Below are 13880 nucleotides of genomic sequence, written 5' to 3'. Positions count from 1 at the left end.
AAAGGCAAAAAGTGTACAGAGAATATCGTAATGCAGCAGCAAAAAAGGAAAATGTAAAACAGTCACGATGTTGAGATATCACAAGGCAAAATGTCAAAGTCAAATGGTGTGTGCTATACCTTAACTAGTTCACAGTGCATACAAACAGAACATGAAAACAATCGTACATACATAAGAAAGACAAAATGTGACATTCGTTGTGTTCAGCTTATATGTAGTGTAGTTAATAGATGCGATAATTAAAGACTTCAATGGAGAGAGAATTTGATAAAATTAATGCATCATTATAGAGAATTGCATAATTATTCATAAAATGCGTAAGTTCATCTGAAAAAAATGCACGGTCTAGTGTGTAACGACAAGAAAAGCGACCTGCTAACCTTACCTTGCCGGGCACTTGCCAAGAAAAAATACGATAATCATCAGTAATTAGTAATGTCAATATAATTGCATAAGTGGTCATAAAATGTGTAAGTTCATCTGGAAAATATGCACGGTCTGATGTGTAACGACAAGAAAAGCGACCTGCTAACCTTACCTTGCCGGGCACTTGCCAAGAAAAAATACGATAATCATCAGTAATTAGTCATGTGAATATAATTGCATAAGTGGTCATAAAATGTGTAAACGGCCTCATAGCATGTTACATCGTAAAGTTGTTTCATTCGATAAAGGGTTTAATGTTTGACACATGATGGTTGCCTTTCGATTTTCTGGTTCTCAGAGTTTCGACGTGTACAACATTGGGGTGAGGAATGCTGCGAATCCGATATGGACCTGCGTATAGAAGTTCAAATTTACTGCACTTACCTTTTAATTTGCTGGATAAATAGTGTGTACGTACTAATATCTTCTGTCCAACGTGAAAGTCTCGACGTCTACAAACCTGTTTTTGCTGTCTTCTCCGGCGCTCTGCGGCACGTTTGATGTTGTTCAGCGCAATGTCAATTATTTCGTGGTGTCGTAATCGACGAGATGTAGGAAATGTTACTAATTCTTTGATTTTGTTTGGTGGTTCAACGTTTTTCAGTATAACAGACGGAGATAGCATAGTGGATTCATTTGGAATGGAATTAATTACATCTTGAAATGAGTGTATGTGTGTGTCCCAATTAACATGTCTTTTGTGGCAGTATATTCTACACAGTTTACCAATTTCTTTCATTAGTCGTTCACAAGGGTTCGAAGAGGCGTGGTACTTAGATATATAAATCGGAGAAATGTTTCTAGCTCGTAACATACGTGTCCATATAGCAGAACGAAATTGTGATCCATTGTCAGAAATTACTTTCTTCACATGCCCTACATGAAATAAGAAATGCTTTACAAATGCTTTCGAAACAGTTTTGGCAGTAGCTTTACGTAACGGAGTGAAAGTAACAAATTTTGAAGTGAGTTCAACAGCGACAAAGATGTAGCAAAAACCTCTATTAGTTCTCGGAATTGGACCAAAAATGTCCACTGCGGCCATATGTCTTAATTTAACAGGTACAATTGGATATAATGGAGGAATGTGTGAAGTGGTGTCGGACTTAGCTTTCTGGCAAATTTTGCATGACGCTAAAACTCGTCGTATACGTTTTTCCATATTTGCAAAATAACAGTTCTGTCTCAGTATAAGAAAACATTTTCTGGCTCCGTAATGTGCGTAACTTAAATGAGTGTACCAAATTAATTTGTTAATCAGTTCGTCAGGAATGCATAATAACCAATTGTTGCTGTCTGGATGAGAGCGGCGAAACAGAATGTCATTGCGTACAGTGTAGTGGTTCCTAATCGTAACATTATTCTTATCTTGCCAAAGGTGTTTAATTTCTTTCCATACATTGTCTTTACTTTGCTCTCGTGCTATGTCCTGTAATGACGATGAAATAAAATTTTCAAATGCGACTTGTTGAATGTACATGACACTGAAATTTGCTTTGCAGAAGTTGGCTGCTACGTCTTGCTGATTGTTGCTGAGAGAACGAGAAAGTGCGTCTGCTATAACATTTTGTGTGCCGGGAATGTGAACAATCGTAAAATTAAATTCTTGTAAATACAGTTTCCATCTGCTTAATCTGTCGTGAGTAAATTTAGCTGAAAGCAAAAATTGTATAGCTCTGTGATCTGTGTAAACGGTGGTATGTCTGCCATAAAGAAAGTGCCTAAATCTCGTAAAAGCCCATACAACACATAATGTTTCTAGTTCAGTAACGGAATAATTTCGTTCAGCAGGTGACAAAATGCGGCTTGCAAAAGCGATGTTTTTGATTACTGTAGAGCCATCTTCTTCAATTTCCTGAAAAATATGTACGCCTAAAGCTGTGTTGGAACTGTCGGTGGCAATAGAAAAATTTCTGGTAAGATCTGGGTGCGATAAAAGTGGAGCATTCAACAAAGCATGTTTCAGGTTCACGAATTCAGAATGTGCTTGCTTATCCCAAGACCAAATAGTGTTTTTACCTGTTAATTGGCATAATCTAGGCGTGTCTAAAGCAGAATGATGAATAAATTTGCGAAAAAAGTTAATTAACCCCAAAAAGCTGCGTAATTGTTTCTTCGTTGTGGGAACAGTAATGTCACGTAGAGCTTGAAGTTTTTCTGGATCAGGCGCAATGCCTTCTGCTGAAATTACGTGTCCAAGAAATTTTATAGAAGTTTTACCAAAATGTGATTTACTGAGATTCACTGTAAGTCCTTGTGCATGAAAAGTTTGCAACAGTTGTTCAAGAATCAGATTGTGTTCAGACCAGTTAGCTTCTGCGATAAGAATGTCGTCTACGTACGTCGTAATTCTGTCTTTCAGTTCTGTCGGAAGTATTGTGTTCAAACCGCGAATAAAAGCTGCAGAGGAAATAGTTAAGCCGAATGGTAATTTGCAAAACTGATAGCAATCACCAAAACAGAGAAATGCTGTGTACTTTCTGCAATTTGGATGAAGTTGAATTTGCCAAAATCCCGATTTCAGATCTAATGTGGAATAAATAGCTGTACCGTGAAATTTCTGTAAAAGTTCTTCTAAGGTCTGTGGTCGATCTGTTTCATTAATAATAATGTCATTAATGTGACGTGAATCAAGTACAAGGCGAAGTGACCCATCTTTTTTCTTAACAATATGCAGCGGGTTTATGTACGGACTAACTGCTGGTTCTATAATTCCTTGATCGAGCATATCCTGCAACTCTTTTTTAACTTGTTCTCTATGAATATATGGAATCGGATAATGTTTTGCTTTAAATGTATCGTGCTGTTTCACTTGAAATTCATACATAAAGCCGGACATAGTACCAGGAATGTTATCGAAAACTGGAGCTTGCTGTAAAAGAATTTTATGTAATTGCGTTCGTTCGTCGTCTGTATTTGCACTGCTTTGTTTAACTTTATCAGAAATCATCTGCATTACGTCGTAGTCAGTTTCGTCTGGAGTGTTATAGTTATGTACGTACGTGTCGGTGAACAATGCGGAATTACAGTTTATGTTACGTGTTGCGGAAATGACCTCTGTGCAGTTAATTGTTTGTTCTTCTGCAGATAGTGAATGTTGAAATTCTAAAGCTAATTGCACATTTTCATCTTTTAACATTAAATAAGAATTTTGGAAATCAACCACTGCGTCGTGTTGTACGAGAAAATTAGTACCTAAAATTACGTCTGTTGTCAATAAAGGAACAATCCAAAAATTTGAGTGAAAAATATGACCTCCAATACAAAATGATAAATGCGTCTGTAATTTTGCATCCACTCCTTTACTCGATACTGCTCCTTTCACTTTCGTTTTGCCTAAAGGTAATGTGGGATAGGTGTTCTCTTTGTTACACTCGTTAAAAGTTTCCTCATTAATGACTGACATAGGTGATCCGGAATCTATTACCGCTGAAAATTTCGATGAACCTATTTTAATTTCGATGACAGGATGTGAAATGGTTTTCTGAACAACTGGTTTTTCCTGCAAAAGAGTGTCTCTGATGTCGTCAAAGGTAATTACATTCTCGTGAACAACATTTTGCGTGTCAAAACTAGTGCTTGTGTTATTGGAAGATGCGATTTTTACAGTATCTAGTCAAATTCTATCTGACGTGTTACTATTATCAGGAGGATGTTGTGGCATTTCTACTATTTGAACTGTCCTATTACTTCTTCCAGACGTATTACGCCCTGGATGATACCTACTATCGGGTTCATTCACAAGAATATGTTCTTGCGGATAATTCTTGCTGCTGAAAAGATCAACTGTAATGAAATGTACGCTGAAAATTGTGCTCATCGTTTTTACGTCTGTCGTGATAGTAATTTCTATACGGCGTATTGCGATGTGAGTTGAAATAGTGTGTTGTCTGTACGTAGTTATTTCTTTGCTGCCGTGAGTTACTATTTGTTGTAGCTGGGAGTATACGTGCACGCGGCGAAACATTAAAGCTTGGTTGACCTTGTAGACTGCATTGTTGGTTAGGTATACTAAGCGGCTAACTTTCATGTTATTGTGGTCAAAAACATCTATTGTTACAAAAATGTGGTTGCGACTGCTCAAAATTTTGTACATACTGATGATTAAAATTTTATCTGATATTAAAATTACGGCGGTAGTTCTGCAGTGCCTAATGAAAATTGTCACTTTCGGTAAAAATTTGTCATATCCGGTTTTCATTACATTTTTCTTAATTCTAGGTAGAGCAAAAGTTAAAGAGCTGTTTTGATAGATATAAAGGATAGTAGAAGAGAAGGCAGCAGTGCAGAAAACTAAAGATGAAACAGCACTACAGCAGCTCGGGGCCCTATGCTCGCTACGGCACATATTCATTAAAGCGTAATGAATCCCCTGAGGTCTATTACGCACTGCAAATAAATTTTAGCTTTAGCGTTACAGGCAATAGCGGTAAAAATCCAATAGCAAATTGCTGTATCCATGCTAATTGCAGTTTTTGTAAAATAGGCAATGTTGATGAAAATACAAAAATAAATTGTCGTATACGGTGCAAAACGTGTATCTGTGCTCTGTCATTATTATGTTCCTTAGATTTTCTTACAAATAAAAATTGCTCGTAATGTACGTTCTCGTCACTGAATTTAAGAAAACGTTCAGGTTTGTGTGAGAATCTGTTTGTCTGTGTCATTTCTGAATCTAAGTCCCGTACTCTCTGTTGATTACCCAAATTATGCGCGCTGCGCGAGTCTGACAAATGTTCGAAAAGCGGGGTCTGCTGTGATGTGTTATTAACCGAAATATTTTTTATCTCTGCTACTTCTTGCTGTAAACTTGACAGTTTTCGACGCAATGTGTTATTAGACGAATCAATCTCATTAATTGTCTGCTGTAAATTTTGAAATTCAGGTGTTTGGTTGAATGAAACCGGTGAAGTATCGTCTGATTTATTGTCATTAGTGCTTTCGATGACATCAATACGACTGGCCAATTCATCACATTTTTCAGTCAGTATTTTTACCTGATCATCGGTTTTAGTGTCCGTGGCACTAATCTGGTTTTGCAATCTACGTGTAGTTTCGTTCAGTTTTTTAACATCAGCTTTCACGACATCGGAATCCTGTGTTAGTTCTAATTGTTCGAGTCTATCGGTCACTGTTTGAAAATCTGTTATGTATGTGTCTGTTTTCGATTTCAGATCAGAAATTTCGTCACGTAATTCTGTGTTCGACTGTTCGATGGTATTAATTTTATCGGACATTGTAGCAATATTGTTGTCTACGTATGTTTTTGCTTTCGCAAACATCTTACGTTTGTCTTCTTGTCTCTGTGCAGTGATTGTTTCCATGACTTGACGTTTGACTTTATTTTGATCATCAATAAATTTGCGGAAACGTGTATCACTGTTCTGTATGTGAACACTAAGACGTTCGTTAATCTGTGTGTTCTGTTGTTCGAATTTCGTGTCAATCTTTTCATCCATTGTGCGCGAAAGTTCTGTTGTCATTGCTTTAAATTCGTCGCGTAATTGTGTAGCCTTTTCCGAGCATTGTTTAGCGACTGTACTGATTTCCGCTCTAAGTGTTTCTGTTGTGGCTGTTTGCATTTCCCTTAATTCATGAGCGACAGACCTAATTTCTTCGCTACTTTTTCTTGAACAAGCCTCAATTTCCTCGCGTAACTGTTCCTTAGTGTCATGGCACTGCGCGGCAACGGCTCTAATTTGTTCACTTAACTGTCTGGAATTGTTATCTAATTTTTCATTTAACTGTCTGGAATTGTTATCTAATTTTTCATTTAACTGTCTGGAATTGTCGTCTAATTTGTCATTTAAGTGTTGTTTAAGGATTTCGTTATCTTGTTTGTTCTGTTCTCTAAGTTGTTTGTTATCTTCACTAAGTTGTCTGAGATTTACATCATTGTTGTCTAATTTTTTATTCTGTTTGTCTTGTTTTTCATTAAGTTGTTTGAATTCTTCCTTAAATTGTAGCAGTATTGCCATAATTGGATCCGAGCCAAAATTAGCATTTCTATTCTCAGTGCTGTTTAATGGTGGATCTGGAATTGAATCGCTTTCTGTAACCATTTGGTTATTCTGAGATTTACAAAAAGGTTTGCCAGTCGAATGTACACTGTCGGTCATTATTTCTGAATTAAATGGATCCGTCGTACTTTCAGTACACTGTCCATTTTCATTACACAAATTTGTCTGTACGTTATTTGAATTTTTCAAACCGGGTGTATTAAGCTGGGCAGCGCTCATTACAATAGAGCGCCCCGCCTCATCAATTCTCGTCAAATTAACAGAGGAGACAATTGAGTTCGCTTGTTCATCATTAAGACAAAGGTCATCATTAGTGGTTGGAACGCATTGAATGTCAGTGAACGCAGGATTGTCATCATTACACTGCGTGTCACTAGTACTATCGGTCAAGTTGTTTAAGTCGATAAATTCGTTCACTACACCTCGCGACGTACTATTAATAGTCTTTCGCGGCATTTTTACAATAGTCACAAATTATTCACAAAACAAATAAGCACAAATGCAAAAAGCAACAAACAAAATTACAACAGAGCAACGAATTGCCGATGATCTGAGGAAAAAAAGTCACAAATTAGTAAAAGCGTTGCGCCAAATTATAATTAAGCAAATAAGAGCAGATATCTGACTGTTTTTCAAAAGATTCTCACGAAATACGATCCTGGCAGGGTCGCCAAGTGTAACCTCCCCACAACAAATTCTTAAAAATATAACTATATTTATTAGTAATAGAGCCACAGCTAAGTGTAACCTCCCCACAGAATTATTTTAAATGACAATAGTTAATGGAAATGGTGCCAAGTGTAGCCTTCCCGTAAGAATATTAAAGACAAAGACAATTAAACAAAATTTAGCAATCTGACTCATGTACAAGTTCCCATTAAATAATGAAAGATAATCTCATGACAATGAAACTACAGTGATAACCAAAACTCAATTAAACCGAAATGTCGGTGTTTGCCCTGTGCGAATTCAGAATAAATTTCTTACCTTATTAAAACTGCATGTCAAAATTCTGCTCTTATTGTTGGCTGCGGCTTGGAGGAAAAACATTGCAATTGCCCTTTTTTTTTTTTTTTTTTTTTTTTTAAAAAATTTTGTTAAAGGGAAATGGAGGGAATTTAAATGATTGTTTGTAAATTTGTTTTTAAATCCAAATTATTATTATTGGGGGCGATTTTTGAAAGTTAAATTACAATGAGTGTTCCTTAGATTATCTGATAAGCGCAAAGCTGCATAAACATTTATTTAATAAAATTATACCTTGTCCTGAATCTTGACCATCGCTGTGCCGACGCAACTGCTACAGACATACTACTCTCCGCGACAGCTACCAACAGACTACTTTACGCGACTGCTCGCGACACACTACATTACGCGACTGCTACCGAGATACAACTGTACTGCACTGCGCTTCGAGCGCAACTGCTCTGGTCAGAGATTCTACAATGTCTCAGCATCGCTGCCGCACAACATACGTGTTTCAACCTTCAGAATTTGAAAGAGAGTATTCCAGTCAACATTGTCAAAAGCTTTCTCTAAGTCTACAAATGCTATAAACGTAGGTTTGCCTTTCCTTAATATATTTTGTAAGATAAGTCGTAGGGTCAGTATTACCTCACGCGTTCCAATATTTCTACGGGATCCAAACTGATCTTCCCCAAGGTGGGCCTATACCAGTTTTTCCATTCATCTGCAAAGAATTTGTATTAGTATTTTGCAGCTGTGGCTTATTAAACTGATAGTTCGGTATATTTCACATCTGTCAACACCTGTTTTCTTTGGGATTGGAATTATTATATTCTTCTTGAAGTCTGAGGGTATTTCGCCTGTCTCATACATCTTGCTCACCAGATGGTAGAGTTTTGTCAGGACTTGCCCTCCGGGGGCTGTCAGTATTTGTAAAGGAATGTTGTCTACTCCCGGGGCCTTGTTTCGACTTAGGTCTTTCACTGCTCTGTCAAACTCTTCACACAGTATCATATGTCCCATTTCATCTTCGTCTACATCCTCTTCCATTTCCATAATATTGTCCTCAAGTACATCGCCCTTGTGTAGACCCTCTGTATACTCCTTCCACCATTCTGCTTTCCCTTCTTTTCTTAGTAGTGGGTTTCCATCTGAGCTATTGATATTTATACAAGTGGTTCTCTTTTCTCCAAAGGTGTCTTTAATTTTCCTGTAGGCAGTATCCATCTTGCCGCTAGTAGGACAAGCCTCTACATCCTTACATTTGTCCTTTAGCCATCCCTTCTTAGCCATTTTGCACTTTCTGTCGATCTCATTTTTGAGACGTGTGTATTCCTTTTTGCCTGCATTTTTATATTTCCTCCTTTCATTAATTAAATTCAATATTTCTTTTGTTCCCAAGGATTTCTACTAGCCCTCGTCTTTTTACCTACTTGATCCTGTGCTGCCTTCACTACTTCATACCTCAGAGCTACCCATTCTTCTTCTACTGTATTTCTTTCCCCCATTCCTGTCAATTGTTCTCTTATGCTCTCCCTGAAACTCTGTACAACCTCTGGTTTAGTCAGCTTATCCAGGTCCCATCTCCTTAAATTCCCACCTTTTTGCAGTTTCTTCAGTTTTAATCTACAGTTCATAATCAATAGATTGTGTTCAGAGCCCACATCTGCCCCTGGAACTGTCTTACAATTTAAAACCTGATTCCTAAATCTCTGTCTTACCATTATGTAATCTATCTGATACTTTCTAGTATCTCCAGGCTTCTTCCATTTATACAACCTTCTTTCATGATTCTTGAACCAAGTGTGAGCTATGATCAAGTTATGCTCTGTGCTTTCGTTTCTTACCCTCAAATCATATTCACTTAGTACTTTTCCTTCTCTTCCTTACCCTACTATCGAATTCCAGTCACCCATGGCTACTAAATTTTCATCTCCCTTCACTATCCGAATAATTTTTTTTATCCCATCATACATTTCATCAATTTCTTCGTCATCTGCAGAGCTAGTTGGCATATAAACTTACACTACTCTAGTAGGCGTGGACTTCGTGTCTGTCTTGGCCACAATAATGCGTTCACTATGCTGTTTGTAGTAGCTTACCGGCATTCCTATTTCTTTACTCATTATTAAGCCTACTCCTGCATTACCCCTATTTGATTTTGTATTTATAAACCCGTATTCACCTGACCAGAAGTCTTGTTCCTCCCGCCATCGAACTTCACTAATTCCCACTATATCTAACTTTAATCTATCCATTTACGTTTTTAAATTTTCTAACCTACCTTCCCGATTAAGAGATCTGACATTCCACGCTCCGATCCGTAGAACGCCAGTTTCCTTTCTCCTGATAACGACATTCTCTTGAGTAGTCCCCGCCTGGAGATCCGAATGGGGAACTATTTTACCTCCGGAATATTTTACCCAAGAGGACGCCATCATCATTTTACCATATAGTAAAGCTGCATGCCCTCAGGAAAAATTACGACTGTAGTTTACCCTTGCTTTCAGTTGTTCGCAGTGCCAGCACAGCAAGGCCGTTTTGGTTAGTGTTACAAGGCCAGGTCAGTCAATCATCCAGACTGTTGCCCCTGCAACTACTGAAAAGGCTGCTGCCTCTCTTTAGGAACCACACGTTTGTCTGGCCTCTCAACAGATGCCCCTCCGTTGTGGTTGCACGTACTGTACGGCTATCTGTATCGCTGAGGCACGTATGCCTCCCCACCAATGGCAAGGTCCATGGTTCATGGGGGGAGGACTAAAGACATAATAAATTAAAATGACGTACCTCATGCTGATATGTAGCATAAAAATTCTTTATGTACACTGTAGTGCATGCAGAGTGAGGAAAATTTTTCATAATAACGTTATGAGAGTGCGGCCCTCAGGGTTCGCAGATCGAAATGTTGACTACACATCTAACACCTCAAGAGATTCGTTTATGGATGTTAACCACTTTCCTAACTATGGGCTAGTGCAGAAGGAAGAAGAAGGAGACGAATGTATGTGGAGTACTTGTGCATGATTTTCCACTTTTGAGGCAGTATTGAAAGACAATGTGTGTATTGGTTGAGACGTAGGACGAGTTTGCCTTCCAAGGACGATTTGCGTGTTGTAGTTAATATTTGATGCCAGTAGTGAGATGCACTGAGCGCTTAACCAATGTGGATTGTTAGTGTAAAATACACCGTTAGTATGAGGCACCAAGCTGCTGTGTAATAACTTGCCGCCTCAGGTAAAGGTACGTGAGTCCAAGAAACTGAAGACAAAAAACTTGTTTCACTATTTTGTATCTACTGTTCACAGGGGATGCAACTGTCATCCAGTGTTAAAAGACTTTTACAGCAATACGAGTACCACCCTTGGATGCAATGGTTTGGCGTGGAACACTATAATGTGAAAAATGGAGGTGACTTGAGCTCACAAATACAGGTTTGGTAACTACAACAAGGTAATAAAGCTTTAAGCATTTTCATAGTATCAACGTTCTGCACATGTACCCTTGTGTGTTTCAGAAAACTGGTGCGAGATGCCGATTTAAGAGAATACTTTTACTCAAAGACAATAAACAAAAGAAAGCATCAGAAGAGAGAGAGAGAGGGAGAGAGAGAGAGAGAGAGAGAGAGAGCGTAGGAGAGGGAGAGACAGAAAGAGGAAGGCCCATCATGATAAACAGGTAGTATGTAAATGCAAAGTACTACCTCAGTGCTTAGCTGTATGGCGCGCCAGTAATTTATATATCTTGAATGCACAAAATACGTGCACGAAATTACGTTTAGCATCCGTGGATACCTCAGAAAGCTCCTCTAATTTGTCATCTTTCTTCCAGTGAACCTCATCGGTAAAAGTTATAGTAGTTTAATTAATATAGAGCCAGTATTATATTTTGCTCGTTAAATGTTTTCTTTCAGTTTTTAAGAGGTCGAGAAGGCTAAGTCTAGATGTTTCAATTTTAAAGGCCCTGAATTCCAGTCACGTTTGTAAAGTAATGGACACTTTACTTATTTCTGAATATAAGGCCAAAGGGCCATATTTGGTAGTCGCATTAAACAAGATAATTGCATGTAATGGTTTTACGTAAATTTTATTTGTCGAATGTTCTCAAGTACCGCTGCTTCAGAGTTTTACAAGTAATATGAGGCACACAACCTGCACGCAAACACGAGGCAGATGTTCTGAACAGAGAAACGCACACACACACACACACAGTGTGTTTGTGTGTGTGTGTGTGTGTGGGTTTGTGTGTGCGCGCGCGCTCGAGACCAAAAAGTGATATCACCTTGACAGACTGACATACCATGGAGTCTGCATCCCGCATAGCGACTTATGTCCAGTAAACACAGCCGTTCTCACCTCAGCTGCCTGGAGAGAGCCACGTATCTGTCTGCTCATACCTGCTGTTACTTGAGGTAGCAGCTCACCCCTTGGTGACTGGTTCCTTGACACGAATGCCAGCTCACTCCACTCAACTCGAGACCCCATTGCACGGCCGATGCTTATGGCTTGCTCGGCCCATTTACGACAGTCTCGTGCCAACCATCTGTCAGACAACGAGGTTATGCTTCAGAGGTCTTCCAACCTATGGCTGTGGTTATAACAGATTTAATGATTTGCTATTGCTATATGATGACTGGGAATGGAGTAATTAATTGTAGATGGATTTGAGTATCTGTAGATTGTGGGCGGCCGGAGTGGCCGAGCGGTTCTAGGCGCTTCAGTCCAGAACCGCGCTACTGCTGCGGTCGCAGGTTCGAATCCTGCCTCGGGCATGGATGTGTGCGATGTCCTTAGGTTAGTTAGGTTTAAGTAGTTCTACGTTCTAGGGGACTGATGACCTCAGATGTTAAGTCCCATAGTGCTCAGAGCCATTTGAACCATTTTGTAGATTGTGACAAGAAGCCATCCATGTGTGTGAGGCCATCAACGCACTGTCTTCATTCATGAGTATTCTCAGAACGCTCAGATTCTGTGTAATGTTGTGCACCTGGTGTTCTTCTTCTTATTATATGCATCCTGAAATAAATGTACCGGTAGATCAGTACATAAAAACGAATGTGAGGAGACTTGTATGCGCTTGTGTAGTTTCTTGTAGTTTACTTTGGAACCAGCTTTACCCTTATAATCCAACGCATGATGTTCATCAGACGATGAGTATGCGAAACGAATAGCAACATGATGCCCACGTCCCAGCTAAAATGCTCTTGACGAACTTGTCTGCAGCTCATGGTGCGGTGGTTAGCGTTACTGCCTCTGGATCACGAGTCCCGGATTCGATTCCCGGCCGGATTGGGGATTTTCTCCGCCTGAGGACTGGGTGTTTGTGTTGTCCTCATCATTCCATCGTCACCATCATCGTTCGTGACAGTGGCTTATTTGGACTGTGTAGAAACTGGACTGTGTAAAAACTGTGACTTTGTAAGGGCGCTGATGACCGCGCAGCTGAGCACCCCACAAACCAAACATCAAAATCATCAGCACAATTTCATCAGCATCCACTTTATTCACAATCAGATGGTGATGTTACACAGCAGTTTATCCCTAAAGTCTTACGAAGCGCTTAATGTCATATGCACATCCTCATGGTCAATGTAGTCGACTCATTAATGCTGCCTAATAACTGCACATGATATTTAGTATTGCCAGTGACTGCACAGCTAATTTAACTCTTCTCTTACATTCCTTTTATAACAGTTAAGGCAGTCATTTTCTGCAGTCATGGTGAGCTTTTTGTAGGTGGCTCACAATAAGGGAGAGTACGTGAAGGATCCAGCAGAGTAATAAATTTGTTCAGTGCTGAAAAGTACCCTTGAAAGCAGGTAACGAATGCAGAATTCGCTTGGTGCCAACTCCCCTCGACGGGAGACTGAGGGGCGGCTGTCTGCCTAAAAGACAGTCTTGCTTGAGGCACTGGGAGGATTCCTTTCAGGAGAGATAGAAACCTAAGCCAGCTCTAGCTTTCAGAGAAGGTAGACCGTTAGTACAACCGTTTGTCTCAGCAGACGTGCTAAGCAGGAATGCTATTTTAAAACAATTATAACCAATTTTCTGACTGGAGAGCACGTTCTTTCTTGTGTGTACCTACGTGTAAGTCTATCATTTCGTCAGCTTCAGAATCCTGTCATGGACTGGGAGAAGTTTTCTATCTTCCTTCCCACACCTTGGAATTATTGATTAATGTTAAGATAATCCACAGGAGTACGAGTTTGTTTATCTTATGTACAAAATCATTACTGAACGGAATTCGCAGCGTCCGCTGCAAATAGCTACGATTTCCTACACTTGCACAAACAGGCAAGTTACAGGTGGTTAAAATAGATCACACTTATTGCTAGCAGAATGAAGTATAAATATTTGTGGACTGGCGACTGAGAAGAAAATACTTGCTGCCAGATACCACTTGCACCCATATGGATGTTTCCATTGTAGTTCCGAGAGCAGAGGTCAAGCCAGACTCAACTGTTACAACAGC

Source organism: Schistocerca nitens, chromosome 6, assembly GCF_023898315.1.
Source record: "Schistocerca nitens isolate TAMUIC-IGC-003100 chromosome 6, iqSchNite1.1, whole genome shotgun sequence".
Lineage (NCBI taxonomy): Eukaryota > Metazoa > Arthropoda > Insecta > Orthoptera > Acrididae > Schistocerca > Schistocerca nitens.
The sequence above is the reverse complement of the archived record's forward strand: the minus strand, read 5'-3'. Positions refer to the sequence as shown.